Source organism: Puma concolor, chromosome A2 (assembly GCF_028749965.1).
Source record: "Puma concolor isolate L17-30 chromosome A2, mPumCon1.1.hap2, whole genome shotgun sequence".
In the NCBI taxonomy this organism is placed as follows: Eukaryota; Metazoa; Chordata; class Mammalia; order Carnivora; family Felidae; genus Puma; species Puma concolor.
The window spans coordinates 59,296,519-59,317,115 of record NC_141668.1 but is presented as its reverse complement, the minus strand read 5'-3'; the positions used below and the strand labels follow the sequence as shown (position 1 = coordinate 59,317,115).

Sequence of the window (20,597 nt, the reverse complement as noted above, 5' to 3'; positions counted from 1 at the left end):
TTGGAAGTAGCTAGTGTAAGCTTGTGCCATTGTGGTTACATTTATAGTCCCAGCATGGTTTCCCCATGTCTGCTAGGACCTTTAAAATCAAGGATATAATTACATTTATGATAGACTCAAAGTTGGTGATAAGGGAGAGTAAAGGCATATAATGAATGTATATTCTATATACTAACTCCTAGTAATTTGTCTTTTTAAATGTTACTTGCAATTGTTGACTTTAGCAGTTTACTTCGCCAACAGTCACTTTTTGTGTAAATACATTCTGCTTCATATCCTTATATGTTAATTGACTTCTTATCAATTCAATTCATGAGCTTCTCATTTCAAATAAACTACAATGAAAAACAAGAAACAGCTTATTAGTGTCAATCTGTTTTCTTCCTTTCATACACATAAGAAGAGAGATCTTGCCTGTGGATAAATGAATTTGTGACAATAAACCATTATTTTAATTCTCAAAATTATATATTTTTTAAAGCAACATTTTATTTTTGTAACTTTGGAGGGTCCTGCTCTGTGTTTGAAGCCTAGAAACATAGTGATTAATAGTGTTTTCAAGTATGAGGAATGGAATGGAAATAGTTGATTTCTAATTTTCTGTATATTTAATTCAACTGCAGAGAGGCAGCTTGATGTCACAAATGTGCACAGAGGCTCTGGTGCCAGACTGCCTAGGTTTGAGTTGTGCCTCTGTAGCTTCGTATCTGAGTGACTTTGGACAAATTAACATATCTTTGCCAAAGTTTCCTCATCTATAAAATGGATGACAACCATAGTACCAACTTCTTAAAACTGTGAGGATTAAATAAGTAGAACGAATATAAATCATTAGTAACAAGTGCTTTATATATTGTATGTATAGCACAATATGTTATAAATGTTAGCTATTTATGTATGCAGGATAGGTGTTAAAAATATTGAAAAGTGAGAGCAGGACTGGTCTACGTGGAAACTTGTTTCAGATTCTTCTTTACTTGCTATTTATCTTCTTCCTAGAGCGGCAAGAACAGTGTATTAGAACTGGAAAGTTATTGCTTGTCCCTGTCTTTCCCATGGGGTTACGGTAAGCTGTGATGAGAGGGTCACATGCTGAAAGTATGCCTCCTCAAAGAGTGTGTGGTTCCATCTGACTTTTTGAGCTAGAATGAGTCTTTGCCCGTGAACTCCTACATCAGGTGAGAGCTGGGAAGACACCGACATCTTAGTGCACCTTTATGGCAGCAGACTGCCTCCATATACAATGATAGATTAAGGTTCCTGAAAAAAAAAGTTTAATCATATAGCCACGTGGAAGATTATTGGTTAACTAAAAGAGAATGGTTTCTTATTTTCCTTAGTTTATCTGATAGGGATTAAGCATATTTTGACTACAGATCATAAAATCTTTGGACTATTTGAGTGTTTAATTCTTATAACTATATATTAAGTCTCTGTTTTCAGTATATTTTATAGCAGTAAATGGTGATTGGGAAATATGATCTTTTCATGTTGAGATTCTATGATAGTAGATTATTTCTCTCAGAAAGACATCACTGAAACTTTTTGAACAAGGAAAAATATGTCTTATTTATAAATACTTCCAGGGAAGGAAATTCCACAGAACCTTTTGATGATTTGCTCTTTCTAAAAATATAATTCTTTTGGGAAATTCTATTCTATCTCACTTAAGTCTTCTCTCCTGAAGTTTAATCTCATTCTTGCTTATTTGTTCCTCAATAAAGATGGCGAGCAGCTGATATCATCCTCTTCATATACTTGAGAACTATTGTTAAAAAATTCCTTTGCTGAATAATGTCATTTTGTTAAGGCCTTCATTAGAGTTTCCATTTTTATAGACTTTGATCATTTTTACTACTGTCTACATCTCTCTCTTAAATTTGTAAATCTAAATAATTGGTGCTCATGCAGGTCTGACCAGTATAAGTATTATACTGGCTATGTCACCTCACATTCCTGATGCTTAGCTACTATTTATACATCCCAGTATCACACTTGCTTTTTTAAGAATAGTAAGGGCGTTTCAATGGAGGTGATACATCATCTCTGACCATATATTTGTGTCACAGGTAAATTAAGGCCACTTGAAAATTAGCACCCTCCCCTCACACACACACAAAAAGAGCATATCTTGATTGTAAATTTTTTCTAATTAAAGGAGTTCTTTAACAGTTGTTTAAAAACAGCACTATGTTCCAGAGCTACTTGGAGTTAATTATGGTTTATTACACACTGAAGGGAAAAAAATATCAGAGGTTGCAAAAAAAAAAAAAAAATGAATAGAGGAGATTTTTAGCAGTTAATTGAATTATATGTATTTTTAAAAAGCCAATGTGTTTAAAATAAGTAAATAGATCTTGGATTGAATTGTTAGATTTTACCAGTGATATACTTCTAATATTTCTATTTTAAATATATTTTAAAATATTTATTTATTTTTGAAAGAGAGAGAGAGAGAAAGAGACAGAGAGAGAGAGACAGAGTGTGAGCAGAGGAGGAGCAGAGGGAGGGAGACACAGAACCTGAAGCAGGCTCCAGGCTCTGAGCTGTCCACAGAGAGCCCGACTAGGGCTCAAACTGACGGACTGTGAGATCATGACCTGAGCTGAAGTCAGTTGCTTAACCAACTGAGCCACCCAGGTGCCCCACTAATCTTACTATTTTAAATGTGGATTGTAGGCACTTAGTATTTGTGTTTGAAGTCTGAATCTTAGTATTTATGTTAGTATAGTTAAAAAAAATTGAGATAATTATGTTATGAAACTGGAACTGAAATTGGCAAGGTAACTCAATGAAATTTAATATTTTCTTGATTATCATATTAGCTCTCAGATTATTTCTTGAATTTATGATTAATTCAAAGAGTACATGGCAGATTGTTTTCTTATTTTAACTCTGTTTGCATGGTAGCTTTATGATGTTGCTTTGTCGAGTGACAGAATTTTACTTGCTTCTTTCACTTGTGTTTTTGTGTCTTTAAAGAGCTTTTACCACTTTTAAAAAAACATTGCAATCAGAGAAGATTTTCATTAAATTCTTTTTTCCATACTTACTCTCTTGTTTTGCTGATGAAATCTTCGTTTACTTTTCTTTGGGAGGTTTAGTTTATGGCCAACCATTTACAACATATTCATAATTTATTTATGACTCAAATATGACCAAAATAAGACCAAATTTATGACCAAAATAAGATAAAAAATTAGTGAAACTTAACACTTGAAAGGTTCCATATGTTTGGATGTGCTCAGATTATTATTTTTTCCCTATAACTAAGTTACAAATCACTGAGATGTAACTTATGTGCAAGCACTGTATGGGATTTCATGAATATTTAGTGCTTTGTTTCTATTTCTAAGTCTGTGAAGTTTCATAAATCAGCACTGTTTTTGCTTGGTTGCTACATAGCTGTGATTTTTGTGCTGTCTCTTCTGTATTATAAAGGCTGAGTTTCATACAATTTGCATACGAAAATAATTTCTGGTAGGTAAGAAACAAATTATGTTGGCTCAATATTAAGGGTTATGATATAAATATAATGGAAGCAGGAAATACACATTTAAATTTCCACTTAAACTTGCAATTCCTATATGGTGTTTACAGGTTAGTAAATAGGGAGATCTTGACAATCTATTTCCAATTTCATGAACTGAAATCCAAACTATTACCAAGTATTTTCTGTCTGAAAGCTCCACTGGCAATGTTTCCTCAAACTTTATGAGGGTAAATATAGGCCCTTGGCTATTTATTGGGGTGTCATGTGTTCTAAATCAGAGATTTCCAATATGACCAATCATCAGTATCACCTGAATTGTTTTCTGAACATTTAGATTTCTAGACTCAACCTCAGGAATTTTTTCTTTTTTTTCTTTTTTTTTTTTTTTTACCTGGTAGCATTAAAGCAGTGATTCTCAACCTTGGCTACACATTAGAACCCCCTGGGGAACTTGAAACAAACAAACAAACAAACAAACAAACAAACAAACAACCTGATACCTCAGCTCTATCCCCAGAGATCCTGCTGTAATTGGTTTGGGGTCATTTCCATCTAACCTGAACCCTGAGAGACTTTCAGGCTAATGTCACTTTTGAGAACCATTGCTTTAAACAAGACATTTCTTTATTATTATTTTTTATTTGTTGAGAAAGAGAGAGAGAGAGAGAGCGCACAGCCTAAGCAGGGGAGGAGAAGAGGGAGAGGTAAAGAGAGAATCTTAATGAAACTCCATGCCTAGCATGGAGCCTTATGTGGGGCTCGATCTCAAGACCCAGAGATCATGACCTGAGAAGAAATCAAAAGACGCTTAACTGACTGAGCCACCCAGGCATCCCTAAACAAGACATTTATTAATTAGAGGCATAATATTCAGAGTTTCTTATGGTGAATATTGATTTGGTTTTTAACTTTACTATTTCATTACCATCTTCGTATTTTTCTCCTTTTTTTTTTGTTTGTTTGTTTGTTTATAAAGTTATAGTGATAGCCACTGGGAGAATCAGAAGCTGATACTTCCAACCAAGTTCTAGCATGAAGAATATCTGAGCCTGTTTACCTTCACGGGAGAAATATATGACTTCTTTGAGAAGTACTCGAGAAGCTGGATTGCTTTCTTCCCACCAGATGGAGAGCCTACAAACAAGTAGATTAGGCACAGAGGAGTTAATAAATTGATTTTGCTGTGCCCTGGACAACCAAGAGATCTACTTTAGCTCGAGTTGTCTCCTTGAGCCTTGGTAATAATAGATAACGTTTACTGAGTTCTTCTATATGCTAAATACTTGGAATCTTTATAGTAGTCCCACTTCCATTTTACAGGAAAGGAAATAGCAGGCACAGGGGAGTTAAATAACTTTCCCAGAGGGGCGCCTGGGTGGCGCAGTCGGTTAAGCGTCCGACTTCAGCCAGGTCACGATCTCGCGGTCCGTGAGTTCGAGCCCCGCGTCCGGCTCTGGGCTGATGGCTCAGAGCCTGGAGCCTGTTTCCGATTCTGTGTCTCCCGCTCTCTCTGCCCCTCCCCCGTTCATGCTCTGTCTCTCTCTGTCCCAAAAATAAAAATAAAAACGTTGAAAAAAAAAATTAAAAAAAAAAAATAATAACTTTCCCAGAGTCATAGTCATTATGCAGTGAGATCTGGATTTGAACCCAGACAGTCTGACTCCAGGGCTCTCTTGGCTGCCTACGATCCCATTTTGACTGACTAGCTAGACCACAGTATGGTATAATAGATATGGGCTTATAAGGGTATATGATCAGATTGAAGTGTGATTTTATATAAGCAATGTAACATGTACAACTTACTTGACTTCTCTCACCTTTAATTATCCATGTGTAAAATGGGTAATAATAACATCTTCTTCACAGGGTTATTGTGAGGCCAGCTTAGTACCTGCAATTACTGAGGAAATAACTTCTGTTTTTAATCAATCAGCACAGTGTATGAGTCCAAAAACATAGAAATGTGGGATTTGGACTCATTACTATATTTCTTATGAGTAGGCTAGATGGTAGTTCCAGAGTGTATATAAATTAGCTGAGGTTTATTCTAACCCTGAAATTCTCTTATTTTTATTAATTGTACTATTCTTCCAAATCCATTATCTTTACTTGGCAAAATTCCTCTGGTCCTATCATTGTGGTCAATCATTTAATTTGTTAAATAAAACTTATTTTTTCATAGATGTGCCTAAGAAAAGCAAAACTTCATTCCTATGAAATATACTCCTTTGAGGACTGAGTAGAAGACTCTTCCTGAGGAATTAATATGATGACTCACCTGAAAGTCCCATAAAATGATGCTTCATAATAATATTACTGCAATGGGAATGAAATAATCCTCCTGATCTTACTTTTTAAGTGCTGAGCAATTTCAGGCATGCTCACTTAACCTCGTAAGTCCATGGTTGTCTTATGTGTAAAATTTAGAAGCTGTATTATTTGATAGTGATGGTTTCTCTCACTCTAATATTATCTGATTCTGGATATTACAAAATAGCAACAAAGATGTATTTATATATGGAAACTGTATATATAATGAGAACTGCAGTTCTCACCCACCAGTTCATCGTTTTAGTTCCAACAGTTTCTTCCTTATTCCGAGCTCATCTGTCAAAACGAAGAAGTAGGATTCTGTGATTTCCAACTTTTTATGATTCTATTAATCTTTCCTCCATTATCAGCCATTTGCCAAAAATGCAACAGCCCCAGTGGACATCCTTTCCTCGGTTTGAGTTCCAACAACTTCTGGGAAATTATTTTATCTTGTTATCATTTAATATTTTCTTTACCTGATTATAGTGTTTCTCCAGGATTGATTCCTGAATATATATTTGATTATCAGACAATGCAAATCTTTTTCTAGTTCATATGCATACACATATATATAAAAGTTGCATTAGTGGATAGAAGATTTCCCCCACAAAATATTTTTAAACTTCTGACACCTGGTACCATTTACTTGTTTTAGAACAAAATATGACAGTGTCCTATTTAACACAGAATTATTTATACTATAGTATAGTGCTTCTCAAACTGTGGAGTTCTTTATATATATATGTATATATATATATATATATATATATATATATATATATACATATATATATGTATATATATATACGTATATATATATACGTATATATATATATGTATATATATATACGTATATATATATACGTATATATATATACATATATATATATAAATATATATGTGTATATATTTATGTGTATGTATATATATATGTAGATATATCTCCAATCCATTGTAGATCAATTCTTTTGTAAAATACAATAAAAATGAATTACTAGAAAAAAGATATTTAAAAAAAATAATATAATTTTTAAAATTATTTGTTGCAAGAGACATAAACTTATTCTATCAAACTTGCAAAATTATTTCTTTCACATTTTTATTCTCAATGTCTTTATGTCTCACAAGCCAATAGCAAAGAGTTCATAGAATTTTATAATCTGTGGATAATTGTGTTGCCCTGGTCCTAAAAAAGAAGTTTGACTTTTTATCATTTTTGTAAGTTTGAAATTCTTTTTTTAAGGTTTATTTATTTTCAGAGAGAGAGAGAGAGCGTGCACACGTGGGAGCGAGTATGAACAGTGGAGGGGCAGAGAGAGAGAGGAAGAGAGAGAATCCCAAGCAGGCTCTGCACTGTCAGAGTAGGGCCCAGTGTGGGGCTTGATCACATGAACCTCAAGGTCATGACCTGAGCAGAAATCAAGAGTCAGACGCTTAGTCCACTGAGCCACCCAGGTGCCCCATGAATTTGAAATTCTTTAGGAAAAATAAGCATATTACAACATCTACAATGCTGTAAATTTTTTAAACTTGTTTTTAATGTTTATGTAATTTTGAAAGGGAGAGACAGAGTGCAAATGGGGGAGGGGCAGAGAGTGAGGGGGACACAGAATCTGATGCAGGCTCCAGCTGTCAACACAGAGGCCAATGAGGGGCTGAACTCACAATTCACAAGATCATGACCTGAGCCGAAGTTAGATGCTTAACAGACTATGCCACCCACCACCCAGGCACCCCTGCAATCTTATAGTGAAAACATTCACCTCTTCATTTGCAGGAAATATTTTACTTATAATTTTGATTAAGAATGAAATGTAAGGTGTAGATTTTGAACGTTAATCCCTTGCTTCTCTCTTCCTTATTCTCCTTTCTTAACGTGTAATATGGCTTTAAAAGGCCAGGTTGGCTAGATCAGACAATCTCCACATTCAGTGACTGGATCCTTCAGGTTCTTTCTATGGTTAAAATGTAAGTAGATATTAAGCCTCACCTGTGTTTAACTTTAGTAGAAGCAAGTTGTTCAGATCCGTTCCTGACAATGGCTTTTAATGACCAGGAGAAGGACAAAGCCTGGGGAGAACCAAGTGACTCAGGCATGGAGAGGAGATACTACCAAAGGGACCATGTCTGTTTAGGCCACATGCCTAATAAACCAGCACCAGAGATTTATCCATGATTTTAATGCCAGAGCCATTGTCTGAGTGGAAAACAATCCAAAATATTGATGATGAAGGAAATTCGTGTAAGATGATGCATTTCACTTACTGTAAGAAAGAGTATTTCTCAAAATCGTAATTCTACTGGAAATTTCAAATATATATACAGTATGTATCTTTGAAAGATAGTTGCTAGGTGAGTAGATTTTCCAGTCCCCAATGAAGGATTCATTTCACAATCAGCTTAAGCCTGTATTTTTGAAACTTGAAACCTTACTCATCTGGCAGAGAAAAGGATCATAACTACTGAGAGGAAATACAAAGATGTTTCAGAGCATCCAGATTTTACTTCTAAATCTTATCCTTCACGGACATTAAAAACAAAAAATCTTATTTATCTGCCAGGGAATTTTCTGCATTACTGCACAACCAAGTTAACTATTATAATGCAAAATCTCCCTTTATAAGGACCCTTGAGAAATATTTCTCTCTGGCAATGTATTAAGAATACTGTGCTTCCCTTGAGCTACTCATTTGTTTTTATTTTTCTTCTTAGCTCTGTACTTATTAGATAATTAAATAATTTAATTAAATTTCATGGGCCTCACTTTTTCTCCTTTCAAAGGTGGGGATGAAAACACTTATAGGGTTGTGCTATAGATTAAATGAATTAATATGAATTAAATAAATTAATATATCACAAGTGTTTAGAACAGTGCTTGGAACATAAGTACTTACGAAGTATAAGCTATTGTTGTTGCTTTATCATTCAATTGGTTGATGATTTTTATTAACTATTCATGTTTTTCTTTTGTGCTTTTTCTTCTAGGAACATTAGGGTCAAATTTGTTTTTTCTAGTAGCTGTTCACTATCCTTTTAGTCCCCTTATTCTCAATTCTTCATCAGTTTATTCTTTTATTTACTTATTGTTTCATTTTCATTTATTTGAGGGAGAGAGAAAGAGAGCAGGGGAGAGAGGGAATTTTAAGAAGGATTCATGCTCTGCGTAGATCCTGATGTGGGACTCCATCCCACGACCCTGGGATCATGACCTGAGCTGAAATCAAGAGTCTGCCACCCAGGCACCTCTTTATCAGTTTGTTCTTTATTCTGGTACTTTGCATGCACATCTGCAGGCTGGGCTGAAATCTTTGTTTTTGGAACAAAGCGGTGTATCAATCAGTTCATCCATCAGTCTCCTAAAAACTGAATGATGAGTCCACCTAAGGACAAGAATTATCTCAAGAACATTTAAAAACTCAGATTGGCTTAAATGTGGCATTGAAAGGGAGATGGAATTATTATATTTGACTTAGAAAAGTCACTCCAGCCTTGTCTCCGAGGTCAGTCCTGTTACAGCAAGGGGGTGTATTGGGATGGAGAACAGTCAACCTCAGTATCAATTACAATAGAGTATCCTCTTCCTTAGGTCTTTATCCTCAGTGCCTTACACAGTTTCTGGCACATTACAATACTCAATAAATGAACAAATCATTTTTGCTTGGGTACCGCATTTTCCATTTGGCAACTTGAGCAAAGGAAACTCAGTTATAACCACACAATTCCTATAAATTAAATATTTTCTGGAAACAAGACCTTTCCGTCAAGCAAAACTCTAGGATGCTTTTTATGATTTATTCCCTGCCTAATTCACTTTGTATCACTCTTACACATACACTCTGTGTTCTAACATTATCAGATCCCAGAAGGTCTCTGAAACCAACGTGGTTTTTCATTCAGACTTATGTTTGAACATGATATGCTGAACTCTTTTATCTAGTAAAGCACTTATATTTTAAATCTGGACTTAGATCTCTGTTTCTCCGTGGGGAGATTTTTTTGGCTAATTCACTCTATTAGGCAGAACCAGACATGCCAATATTTATGGCTCTCCATGCTGGGTGTATGTTCTCCTCGTAATCCTCTAAATATTGTATTTTCTTAACTTGCTGCCCAGACAATGTGTGAGGGAGAAAGAGCACAGGTTTCCAATCAGGCAAAACTAGGTTGGGTTCTTTTTAGCTGTGTAACTAAGCCCTGCTATTTAATTTTGCTGAGAGTCAGGCTACTTGTTTTGAAATGAGGATAGTAAAATCTACCTCATGAGGTTGTTGTGAAGATTAAATTAGGTAATATATGTAAAGGTCAGCACATAATTGGTTCTCAGTAGATAAATAATAGAGTAGGTACTTAATAACTAAAATGTATTTAGCATTATTGGAGGATTCTTGAAAAAGTGAAGATAGTGTAATAGATTTATGATGATAGGCTAAAAATCAATATGAACTTCTATTTGAGGCATTGGAGTTCTTAGAATTAAATTTCTTTTAGGGTTATAAATATGAAAAGGGTGAACCATGATTTCAGCTTCCTCCTAAGTAGCACCTAGCATAGATCATGTGTTAATAGATACTCACTAAAGATTTTGATGAATGGCCAGCAAGAAATTTGCCTCCTTTTCTCACATGTCCTCAAAGTTCTATCACAGAGTCAAATTTAAGAATGATAAGCATGGTATTAGAGCAGTGGTGCCCCCAAACCTCACCATCAGCATTGGTTTCCAGATGAGGCTATTCTTGAAAGACTTAATTTAAGCTTTTCCACTTAGCATTTAATGTGACTTATTTTGTACAATGACAAAGCTGCAGGTGTTAACAAATCTAAGAGTTTAAAAATGTGCTTGTGGTATATTTAAAGTGACCAAAATAACTTTTTTTAAGATTCAAAAATAAACTGTTGACATAAATCACAGAAATACCACTGCTTAAAAAATAAGATTTGTCGCATCTTGTCTTTTTCACTCAGAATTAAAGGTTCTCTGTAATCTAGCCCTAGTTTACCTTCCTGACACCACCAGCACCCACCCCCTTCCCAGACCCTCTACAGTCCAGTCTTAAGATGAAATTTTTCCATGTCTGCCTTTAAGTCCTCCTTAGCCTCTGCTGTGTTTTAATATAGAGACATGACTTTTCCATTTTTTTAATTCCAATTTGAGCTGAAGCTCAGGGCCTGGTAGGTGCTGGAAGCTCAGGACACATTTGATTAGTGGTGGGTGACCCAAAGAGAGGGGTAAGCTAGGATATGGAGTAATCAGACATATACAGTCCTTCCTGAAATGGACTGAGGAACAATGACTGGAGTTGTTAGAGTTGATGGCTGGTCTCCACAGGCTGGTAATAAAAACCATGCTCAGTCTTCCCTGGCAATATCCTTGATGGAGAAATGCATCCTGAGTGGCAGGGGAACTGAGGTTCACAGACTTGACCCAGACACAGTGGATAAAGGTCAAAAGGAAAAGGAAATTTTGAATGAATCACAAGGCATAACACATCCTTCAGCCCAGATCTTCTCTCTTCAACTCCTTCCTTTCTCAGGATTTGTGGCAGAGCCCAGAGAGAGTTCTCTTTAGTGAAAAGACACAGAATTGAAAGCCACCAAGTGAGTGGTGAGCAATTAGTCCCTTTAGTCAGCAAGGCAGAAGGGCAGCACAGTTGGAAAGCTGAATGGGAAGAAGAGGGTGCCTAAAAAAAGTATTGGCATCCTTGTCTCCCTGATTCCCCACACTTCCAAACCACTAAGCCTAAAGAAATTTCTAGAATCTTGGCTCTTTCTTAGATAAACAAGGGAACAGCATTTAAAATACCTTGTAACTCCTTATAAGAGATGATTTCTCTGTAGGGTCCCTCAGATGGAAGAAACCAAATGTGACATTTCACAATATGGGAAGGGGGAGGCTCCTCGCTAATTGAGAAAACATTTCTATTCACAGTCTTTAGACTGAGATTTAGACTATGCTATTCCCAAATTAACATCTGTTCTTGGTAAAGATAGCATGGCTAAATTCCATTATTTAAAGATATGGCATGCCTCCATTTTACCATGGCCAGTCTATGGAGAGAGAAATACAATCAGGAACTTTCACAACCTTATGATTACACCAACTATTCTTTTTATATAAAGTAACTTATTCTTACATTGCCTCTAGAGGAAATCTGTAAACTTGAGCATTAGTCTTAAAATATTGAGTCATCAATAAAAGTTTAAGAGACTGAGAAACCAACATTTATTAAGTTTGCATCCCTCACCTACAATACTCACTTTCCCCACCAGCTTCCTGCAGAATTGGGCTCAAGATAAATACTATGACCATTGTGAATCACAAGAAGACTATTTTTTTTTGCATGTCTAAGTAATAAGGTGTTAATTTTCAATCCAGTTATGCATACATGGTGACTATATGAAATCTTTTCCCTGGTTTTAGTCAAATATTGTCCGTCCTTTAAAGCTTAATTTAAGTCCTACACGTTTGCTCTCCCTACACTCCCTCACCCATTTATTAAATTTTCTTAAGTCACATTAATGTCCTCTTTTTCAACCTCTGAATTTAAAGCATTGTTATCTCTATTTTATATTTAACTGCTTGACAAGGGCTCAAAGACACATTACGTGATTGCTTAGTCTTCCGTTAAAAACTTTTTCACCTCAGCCACTGGTTTGTTCAGACTTGATTGAGTTAGCCATACTTAGCCCCCGAAGCTAGAAATTTGGGAGATCTAGTCTGTGAAGTTTCTAGATCATTTTTTAAAGGAATAAATGAACATTTGGCAGGAAGTGCCTTTCACAAACACCATAATGAGCACGTTCCAGTGGAAAAATTTCAATGGTGAACATTAGTTACTAGTTTTTTTTGCATGGAATTCTACACTTTCTATGAATCTTTATGTTTGTCTATTTCTTGTTTTTTAATGAATAAATATTCATTGTTGAAATTTTTGAAAAGTGTGAAGAAGTATAAATGAGTACAAAAAATGTCACTTAAAATCCTAGTACTCTTTTTGGCATATTTCTTGCATTTTTTTGTGACAAATTTCATGCTTTATGTACAGTTTCATATCCTGCTTTTGCATTTGATATGACATGGGGATTTCACTTAGTCATTCAAACACCTAGCAAACATAATTTTTAAAGCAAATTCTCTTTCGTATTCTCATTATATGAATAATTCATGTTAGTTATAGAAATTTAAGTGTATATATTAACAGTAATTCCACCACACAAATAAATGCAGTAAAATTTAGTGTGTATTCTTCCACATTTTTGCCTATGTTTTTAAACACAAATTTGTATGCATATACACTATAAATAGGCAACCCTAGGATCACATTTTGTATTTGGTTTGGCAACGTGTATTTACCACTTAATACATTTTGGATATCTATCTATTATTTACTCTGTTAAATAGCTGCATAGTAGTATATTATGAAAACAGATGTGCAATGACATTTCCTCATTGCCCACTCCCCTCTCCCAATGATAGTTTCTTAGCTTTTAAAACTAAGAATAATTCTAAACTAAATACAATGCTGTGATGAACATCTTTACCTCTAAATGGCATCTGTACATAAAATTATTTCCTTAGAATAAAGTTTCACTCTTGGAACTGTCGGTTAAAGTACATGAAAAAGCTCAGTATGCTTGTTAAATATAAATTTTCTGTGGTTTTAATTTAAAAATTCCTTTGCTATTCCTTACTTCATGTAAAATTCTTGCATCTACCTACCCTTTACTTTTTAATACACTGTGGGCTAAAAGTCGTTTACATTTAAATTTGCATTACTGTTGGGTTGCCTGGGTGGCTCAGTTGGTAAAGCATCCAACTTCAGCTCAGGTCATGATCTCAGTGTTTGTGGTTTCGAGCCCCACATCAGGCTCTGTGCTGAAAGCTCAGAGCCTGGAGCCCGCTTCAGATTCTGTGTCTCCCTCTCTCTCTCTGCCCCTCCCCCACTCACACTGTTTCTCTCCCAAAAATAAATAAACATTAGGGGCGCCTGGGTGGCGCAGTCGGTTAAGCGTCCGACTTCAGCCAGGTCACGATCACGCGGTCCGTGAGTTCGAGCCCCGCGTCGGGCTCTGGGCTGATGGCTCGGAGCCTGGAGCCTGTTTCCGATTCTGTGTCTCCCTCTCTCTCTGCCCCTCCCCCGTTCATGCTCTGTCTCTCTCTGTCCCAAAAATAAATAAAAAACGTTGAAAAAAAAATTTAAAAAGTAAATAAATAAATAAATAAATAAACATTAAAAATTAAAAAAAAAAGAAATTTGCATTACTGTCATCATCAATGAAGATATTGGACATGGTTTTATAAAATTTAGTTTGAATTCAAGAAAGCCAACTAGATAGATGGCTGGTATGAAATTTACTCATAGATTGATTTGATGGTGGTTTCTGGCTCTATCTTTTGTCCTTTGTCAACCCCTTGGGGAGAGTTTATGACACTAAACACAATTTAGTGTACCCAGAAATATGAGATTGGAGCTGCATTAACTGCTTTAATTCCATAATAATACCTACTGAGAGATGAGATTTTTATGTAGGTAAGTGTTCAAGTCTGAATGAAGTCTCTTGCAATCTTCTATGAAATGTGTGCATTCAGAGCTAAAATTTCATGAGAACTTTGCTCAAGGAATTACTTTTCACCTCAGTTCAATGTTAATTTACTTTACTTGTAAGCAAGCAGAATGTCGCAATACTATTTCTATCCTAAGAACATATGCATGTTGTTCCATTAGTAGTAATATTTTCATCAGAACATTGTTGAACAGTAGCAAGTGATAACATTTGTAGGCAGTAATCAGAGACTTGACAGCTTTCCTCACCATTAACATTCTTCCTTCTAGGAGGCGAGAGATGTAAATTGAATAGAACACTTCAGAAAATGATTATTAGCTGATGTTAACACAGATACCAAGTTGAAGTTGGATTACTTTTTAAAGAAGACAAAGTGATCTTTCAGAGTTGTTGTATCTTAATGACTCTGTTTTATCGATGACAGTCATAACGAAGTGGGGGGTGAAGTAGAATCATACAAAATCTCTTTTGCACAGAGAAAGTGAGAGTTACCACGTATGAGTTTCTTCAACTTCTTGCTATGCACCTAAAATTTACCAGCATCTATCCCATTCCTTTCTTCCCTCATTAGCTGTGAAAGAATAGGTGCCTCTCCTTCTGTCTAAAACCAAACTCTCTCATCTCCTTTAGGAAACTTGTGCAACTGTCAGAACTTCTTCTTTCTCTTCTGCTCTTAATACTAGACTTTTGAAACCCTTGAAAGATGTTGTTTCCACTCCTTCTCCTTTTATTTAGTTAAAAAAAAAATTAATGTTTATCTGTTTTTGAGAGAGAGAGAGAGAGAGAGAGAGAGAGAGAGAGAGAGAATATAATGAGCAGGGGCAGGCAGAGAAAGAGGGAGACACAGAATCCAAAGCAGGCTCCAGGCTTTGAGCTGTCAGCACAGAGCTGGACTCGGGGCTCGAACTCAGGAACCAGGAGGTCATGACCTGAGTCAGATGCTTAACTGACTGAGACACACAGGCACCCCTTACTTTACTTTTTTAAAGCTTACTTTTACTTTTATGTCCAGCTCCAAATGCCTCTCTCAACCAGGGTTACATTAGAAAATTAAGCCCTACAGAATAGGATTTGAGGGACTTTTTTTCTTTTTCCCAATTTCCCATTAATAGTGGAGCGATAGTCCCTTCGTGAAGCATAGTAGAGAAGATAATTACTAACACACGATGGATGCTTTAGGGCACTAAGGTTTAAATATTTATTCTAGTAGGGGCGGCTGGGTGGCTCAGTAGGTTAAACATCTGGCTCGGGTCATGATCTTGCAGTCCCTGAGTAAAAGCCCTGCATTGGGCTCTGTGCTGATAGCTCAGAGCCTGGAGCCTGCTTCAGATTCTGCATCTCCTTCTCTGCCCCCTCCCCACTCACACTCTACCTCTGTCTTTCAAAAGTAAATAAACATTAAAAGAATTTTTTTTTAATATTCTAGTGGAGTCCTGGTTGAGGATGTCTTCTTCCATGTTTATTTAACCCTACACAGAGTCAGCGATTTTACCCTTTCTAGCTAATTCTTTGGGTATATACCTACATGTCATTGAAAAACAGGCTTGTTACTGCTTGATTTTTCAGTTTTGGGTATTATATATTGTCTTCTCACATTTGAAAATGAAAACTGTGGCATGTATAAAAATGGTCTCCCAAAGATACCATACCCTAAATATTTGAAACCTACAAATATTACCTTATTTGAAAAGGGGTCTGTGCATAAGAGATTAAGTTAAGGATTTTGAGATGTGTGTGGAGGTTATTTTGGATTTTCTGGGTGGGTCCTAAATGCCATCACAAGTGTCCTTATAAAAGGAAGGCAGAGGAGGATTACACACACAGAATCGGAGGTCCTTTGACCATGGAGACACAGATTGCAGTGATGTGCAAACTGACTTCAGACCTTTGCCCTCTAGAACTGTTGGCCTCTCCATACTCACATCCTACTGTTCTCCATACACTTTTATGCCTTTTGAGACTGCTCTGTATGGAGTACATCTATAGGTTACAACCTTAACCTCTTGCTTCATGTTGGGTTTAGCCAATGGGAATCTCATCAGGGGTCAGAGGAGAGTGAGTTTGGTGTACTTATGTCTCTGGCTCCCACTTTGGAATATCATCCTGATGATATTGTTTTGCAATCAAAGAATACAATTCCTTTCAAGATGGCCCTCTCTACTGGATTCTCCTGGATTCCAGTTACTGCATTCTTTTTTTTTTTTTTTTTTTTTTTTTTTTTTTTTAATTTTTTTTTCGACATTTATTTTTGGGACAGAGAGAGACAGAGCATGAACGGGGGAGGGGCAGAGAGAGAGGGAGACACAGAATCGGAAACAGGCTCCAGGCTCCGAGCCATCAGCCCAGAGCCCGACGCGGGGCTCGAACTCACGGACCGCGAGATCGTAACCTGGCTGAAGTCGGACGCTCAACCGACCGCGCCACCCAGGCGCCCCCCCCCAGTTACTGCATTCTTACCTTGATACAAGCTTCAAGGTAGTAACAGGCCAACTGTTATTATTCCTGGGAAGTTGGATGATTCTACCCATATAACTCTTGCCTTTATTAAGCCTTACTTAAATTATCCTAATTTGGGAGTACTACCTGTTTTCTGTTGGGACCATAACTAAGCCATAGCCAGAGATAAATACTTAGATAAATACAGAGTATGCCATTGTTTCCTGCTAGGACAGACTGATACAATAGGCAACAAATATTGAATGAATGAATCAATGAATGAAATTTCCATTATCATTGTACTGTAATGACTTTGTTGCTCTTCTATCATCTCGTCAAGACTGAAAACCAGTAAAAGGCAAAGAGTAATTACAGTCCTAGAGCTTAGTGTAATATTTAGCGCATAATATACCCTTGACAAAAAGTTACTGAATACTGAAAGAATTTGATTTAGAATCTGAATCTGATTCCCCTATTTACTAGCCATTTGACCATGGCTTAGTCCTTAGGTTCTCTAAGACATAGTTTTAAAAAATATTAATATCTACTTTACATGGTATTTATATTTATCCCTTTGTTGATTGTTATAAAGATCAAATGAAATAACATGTGTAAACGGTTATTGCAAATTATAGAGTTGCTTTTTACATGCAAGAATTCACTTCAAAGAGCATGATATATACACACTACTGATGTTCTAAAGGCAATAGCTGTTATCAATGAATACCTTAAATTTCTTCTTTGTATGTTGTTTAATAGCACTTTTTTTGGTCAGAAGATAAAGTAATCTGGACCATTTTCTTTTCTTTTCATAAAGGCAAGAACTTAGTTCTAACCTGAGAGTGTAAGGCTACTCTAGTGCCTATGGCTTGATTTTTTTTTTATCAGGGAATAAATGTCTAAAGCTGTGACTCTATTGATGAAGGTATACTTTATTACCTTTATCCCAACACTCCAAGAATCTAAGACAAATGTGGACATATATAGGTAGGAACCTATATAAAAATCTATACAATACTAGATTGTTGAATATCAGTGTTATTTGGGGGAATCATCAATCATTGGGTTGTCCTATCTAAGCAGTGAATACATACTCAAATATCTTTAATAGAATTTAGCTATATTATTCTGATATTTTTGATTTACTTATCTCAATGTTGATTATTCATCCTGCATTTAACAGACTGAGGCTAGCCTTCCTTCATGAGCCTTTGCTACATTGCTGGTTTACCTTGAAAGGTAGGCATGTGACAGGGCAGTAATCTTCACTAAGTACAAGAAGAAACTAAATATAAAGATAATGACTGAATTTCAGCCATAATAACAATAGCAGTAATAATTAATGCTAGCACTTATGGAGCACTTATTTTATGCCAGTACCATACCAAGCACTTTATAGGCAATAACTCATTTCATGTTTGCAACAAAGTATAAAGTATATACAACTATTATGCCTTCATTTCATAGAGGAGGAAACTGAGGCACAGGGAGGTTGTGATATGCTTGTTGAGCTAGTAAAGGGTAAAGCCAGAATTTGAAGTTGGAGTGTCTGGCTATAGAGCTCTAGATTTCCTACGCTATGTTGCCACAAAAAATGAGAAATGGGGGGCACCTGGGTGGCTCAGTTGGTCAAATGTCCGACTTCGGCTCAGATCATAATCTCATGGTTCATGAGTTTGAGTCTCGCGTTGGGCTTTGTGCTTGCAGCTCAGAGCCTGGATTCTGTTTCGGATTCTGTGTCTCCCTCTCTGCCCCTCCCTCTCTTGTGCTCTGTCTCTCTATCTCTCTCAAAAATCAATTAAAAAAAAAAGAGAGAGAGAGAGAAATGGAAGGCCTAGGACCAAAACATTTTTTGGGTAATAGGCCTTAACTACATGCCATGTCCAAATCCATCTACTAACTGGGAATACAAAATATCTAAATTTTATGGTCCTTATATTTGGGAAATTTTCCAGATTAGTAATAAATATACAAAATATCTTTATTTGGTGGATGAACTGAAAAAGATAGAACCAGTTTATGAAGGGCTTTGGTTGTCCAGCTGAGCAATCTGTTGTGACTTGGTTGGTTCTAGTTACCTTAAAAATAATGTTTATGTTTTTATTTCTTCTTTATTCCTTCCATCCTTCCTTCTGTCCATTTCTCCTTCCATCTATCTGTCCTTCCTTCCTTCTCCCCCCACTCACCTATATAGCATTTGTGTGTATTTCTATGTAAGTTCAGTTGTATGTTTTAAAATTTATTTAAGTATAGGGAAACCACTCTAATTTATATTTAATGTGAAAAATCCTCAGCTAAAAAATGATTTACAAATAATTACAGTTTTTTACCTCTTTTAAGGAAGCTACCATAGCTAGGTCTGAGAGAAACGTTGGCTTAGATGTCCTTTGCTGACTTGCTTTTAGTAAACAGATCAAAATTATTTCTGAATGACATAACAACAAGCTGTGTGTAAATGAGTATTTTTAAATGCTTAAAGGTACTTGAAAATAGTGGCCTGAAACAGTTAAAATAGTTTTCATGAAATTTTGTGGAAAATTCATTTATTTAATAAAGATTCTCTTTGGAGGTAGTACAAAAATTACCCTGTCCTCCTTCTGAATAGTCACAAATTCAGCTTTAGTAGTGTGTGAATTAAAGAGGTATAATTGCTTTTCCAATGCTCTTCAGTCCAATTGGAAAAATTAAGAAGACTAAGGATAGTGTTGTCTGATTCTTTTTTTTTTCTTCTTTTTTTTAAGTTTAATTTATTTATTTTGAGACAGAGAGTGTGCGTGCACAAGTAAGGAAGGGACAGAGAGAGAAAAGGACAGAGAGAATCCCAAGCAGGCTCCATGCTATCAGCACAGAGCCTGACGCTGGGTTCGATCCCATGAAGTGTGAGATCATGACCTGAGCTGATACCAAGAGTCGGATGCTTAACCGACTGAGCCACCCAGGTGCCTCTTAAACACATCACAATATCTGATATGAAAAGTGGGCACTTACTTCGTGTTGCTGATTGATGGGAATGGAAGGACAGATGTGCTCCAGGAGTGCATTTACCAATGTCAGTGGTCCCTTTCAGGTGATGGAGTCACAGCAAATGGAAGCCATTTTTTACAAAAGAAGAGAAAGAGAAACAAAAATTTGGTTCGTAAGTCATTTTTTTTCTGGTTGTTTTAGAATTTCCATTTTTAGATGAATTTCTCACTTGTGTGAATTTATGAAAGGCAAATTACGACTTCCAGTGTTTTTCTCTCAAGCTACCCACTCGGTTTTCCATTCTACCTTCCCCAAATGATTCCATTCTGTTAGAAATGTTACATGAAACTCTGTTTACACGAGGAGTGAACTGGAAGGAATGGATTGGGATTTGGGGTTTGGACCACAACTATCTTTTATATTGCCTCCTGCATATACTCATAGCAAGATAATGTTCAGCAGGTTTTTGCTTGGAGTAAAAACATACTAGATGACATCGCCTAATGAAACTCTACTATTTGCACAGGTATTTAGTACTGAGACTTGATGAAATCCTCAAGATAAAGATCAAGATGAAGACATGTACCTTCTCAAATACGCATAATGTAAAATTAACTTATGAAATTCATTCAGTCAATTTTATCACCTGCTTGCTACGTGCCAAGTACTGTTCCAGACGGTTAGCAATATAACACTGAATAGGATAAAAATCTCTAGCCTTGTGGAGTTTGCTTTAAGTGGAAATGGAGGAAAATATATAGTACTCAAATAAATGAGTAAAAAATATAGTATATCATATGGAGATAGGTACCATAGAAATAAGGAAGGA

At 36.0% G+C, this 20,597-nt stretch overlaps 1 long non-coding RNA gene across 1 annotated transcript; it reads right to left on the bottom strand.

Annotated features, from left to right (window-relative positions):
- Positions 1-476: 476 nt before the first annotated feature.
- Positions 477-20,169, bottom strand: LOC147583224 (uncharacterized). The gene is made up of 3 exons (XR_015246469.1): positions 19,793-20,169; positions 4,551-4,627; positions 477-995 (listed from the first exon to the last, which is right to left on the bottom strand). It is a non-coding gene; the product is annotated as an uncharacterized LOC147583224 (long non-coding RNA).
- Between the last annotated feature and the right edge of the window lie 428 nt (positions 20,170-20,597).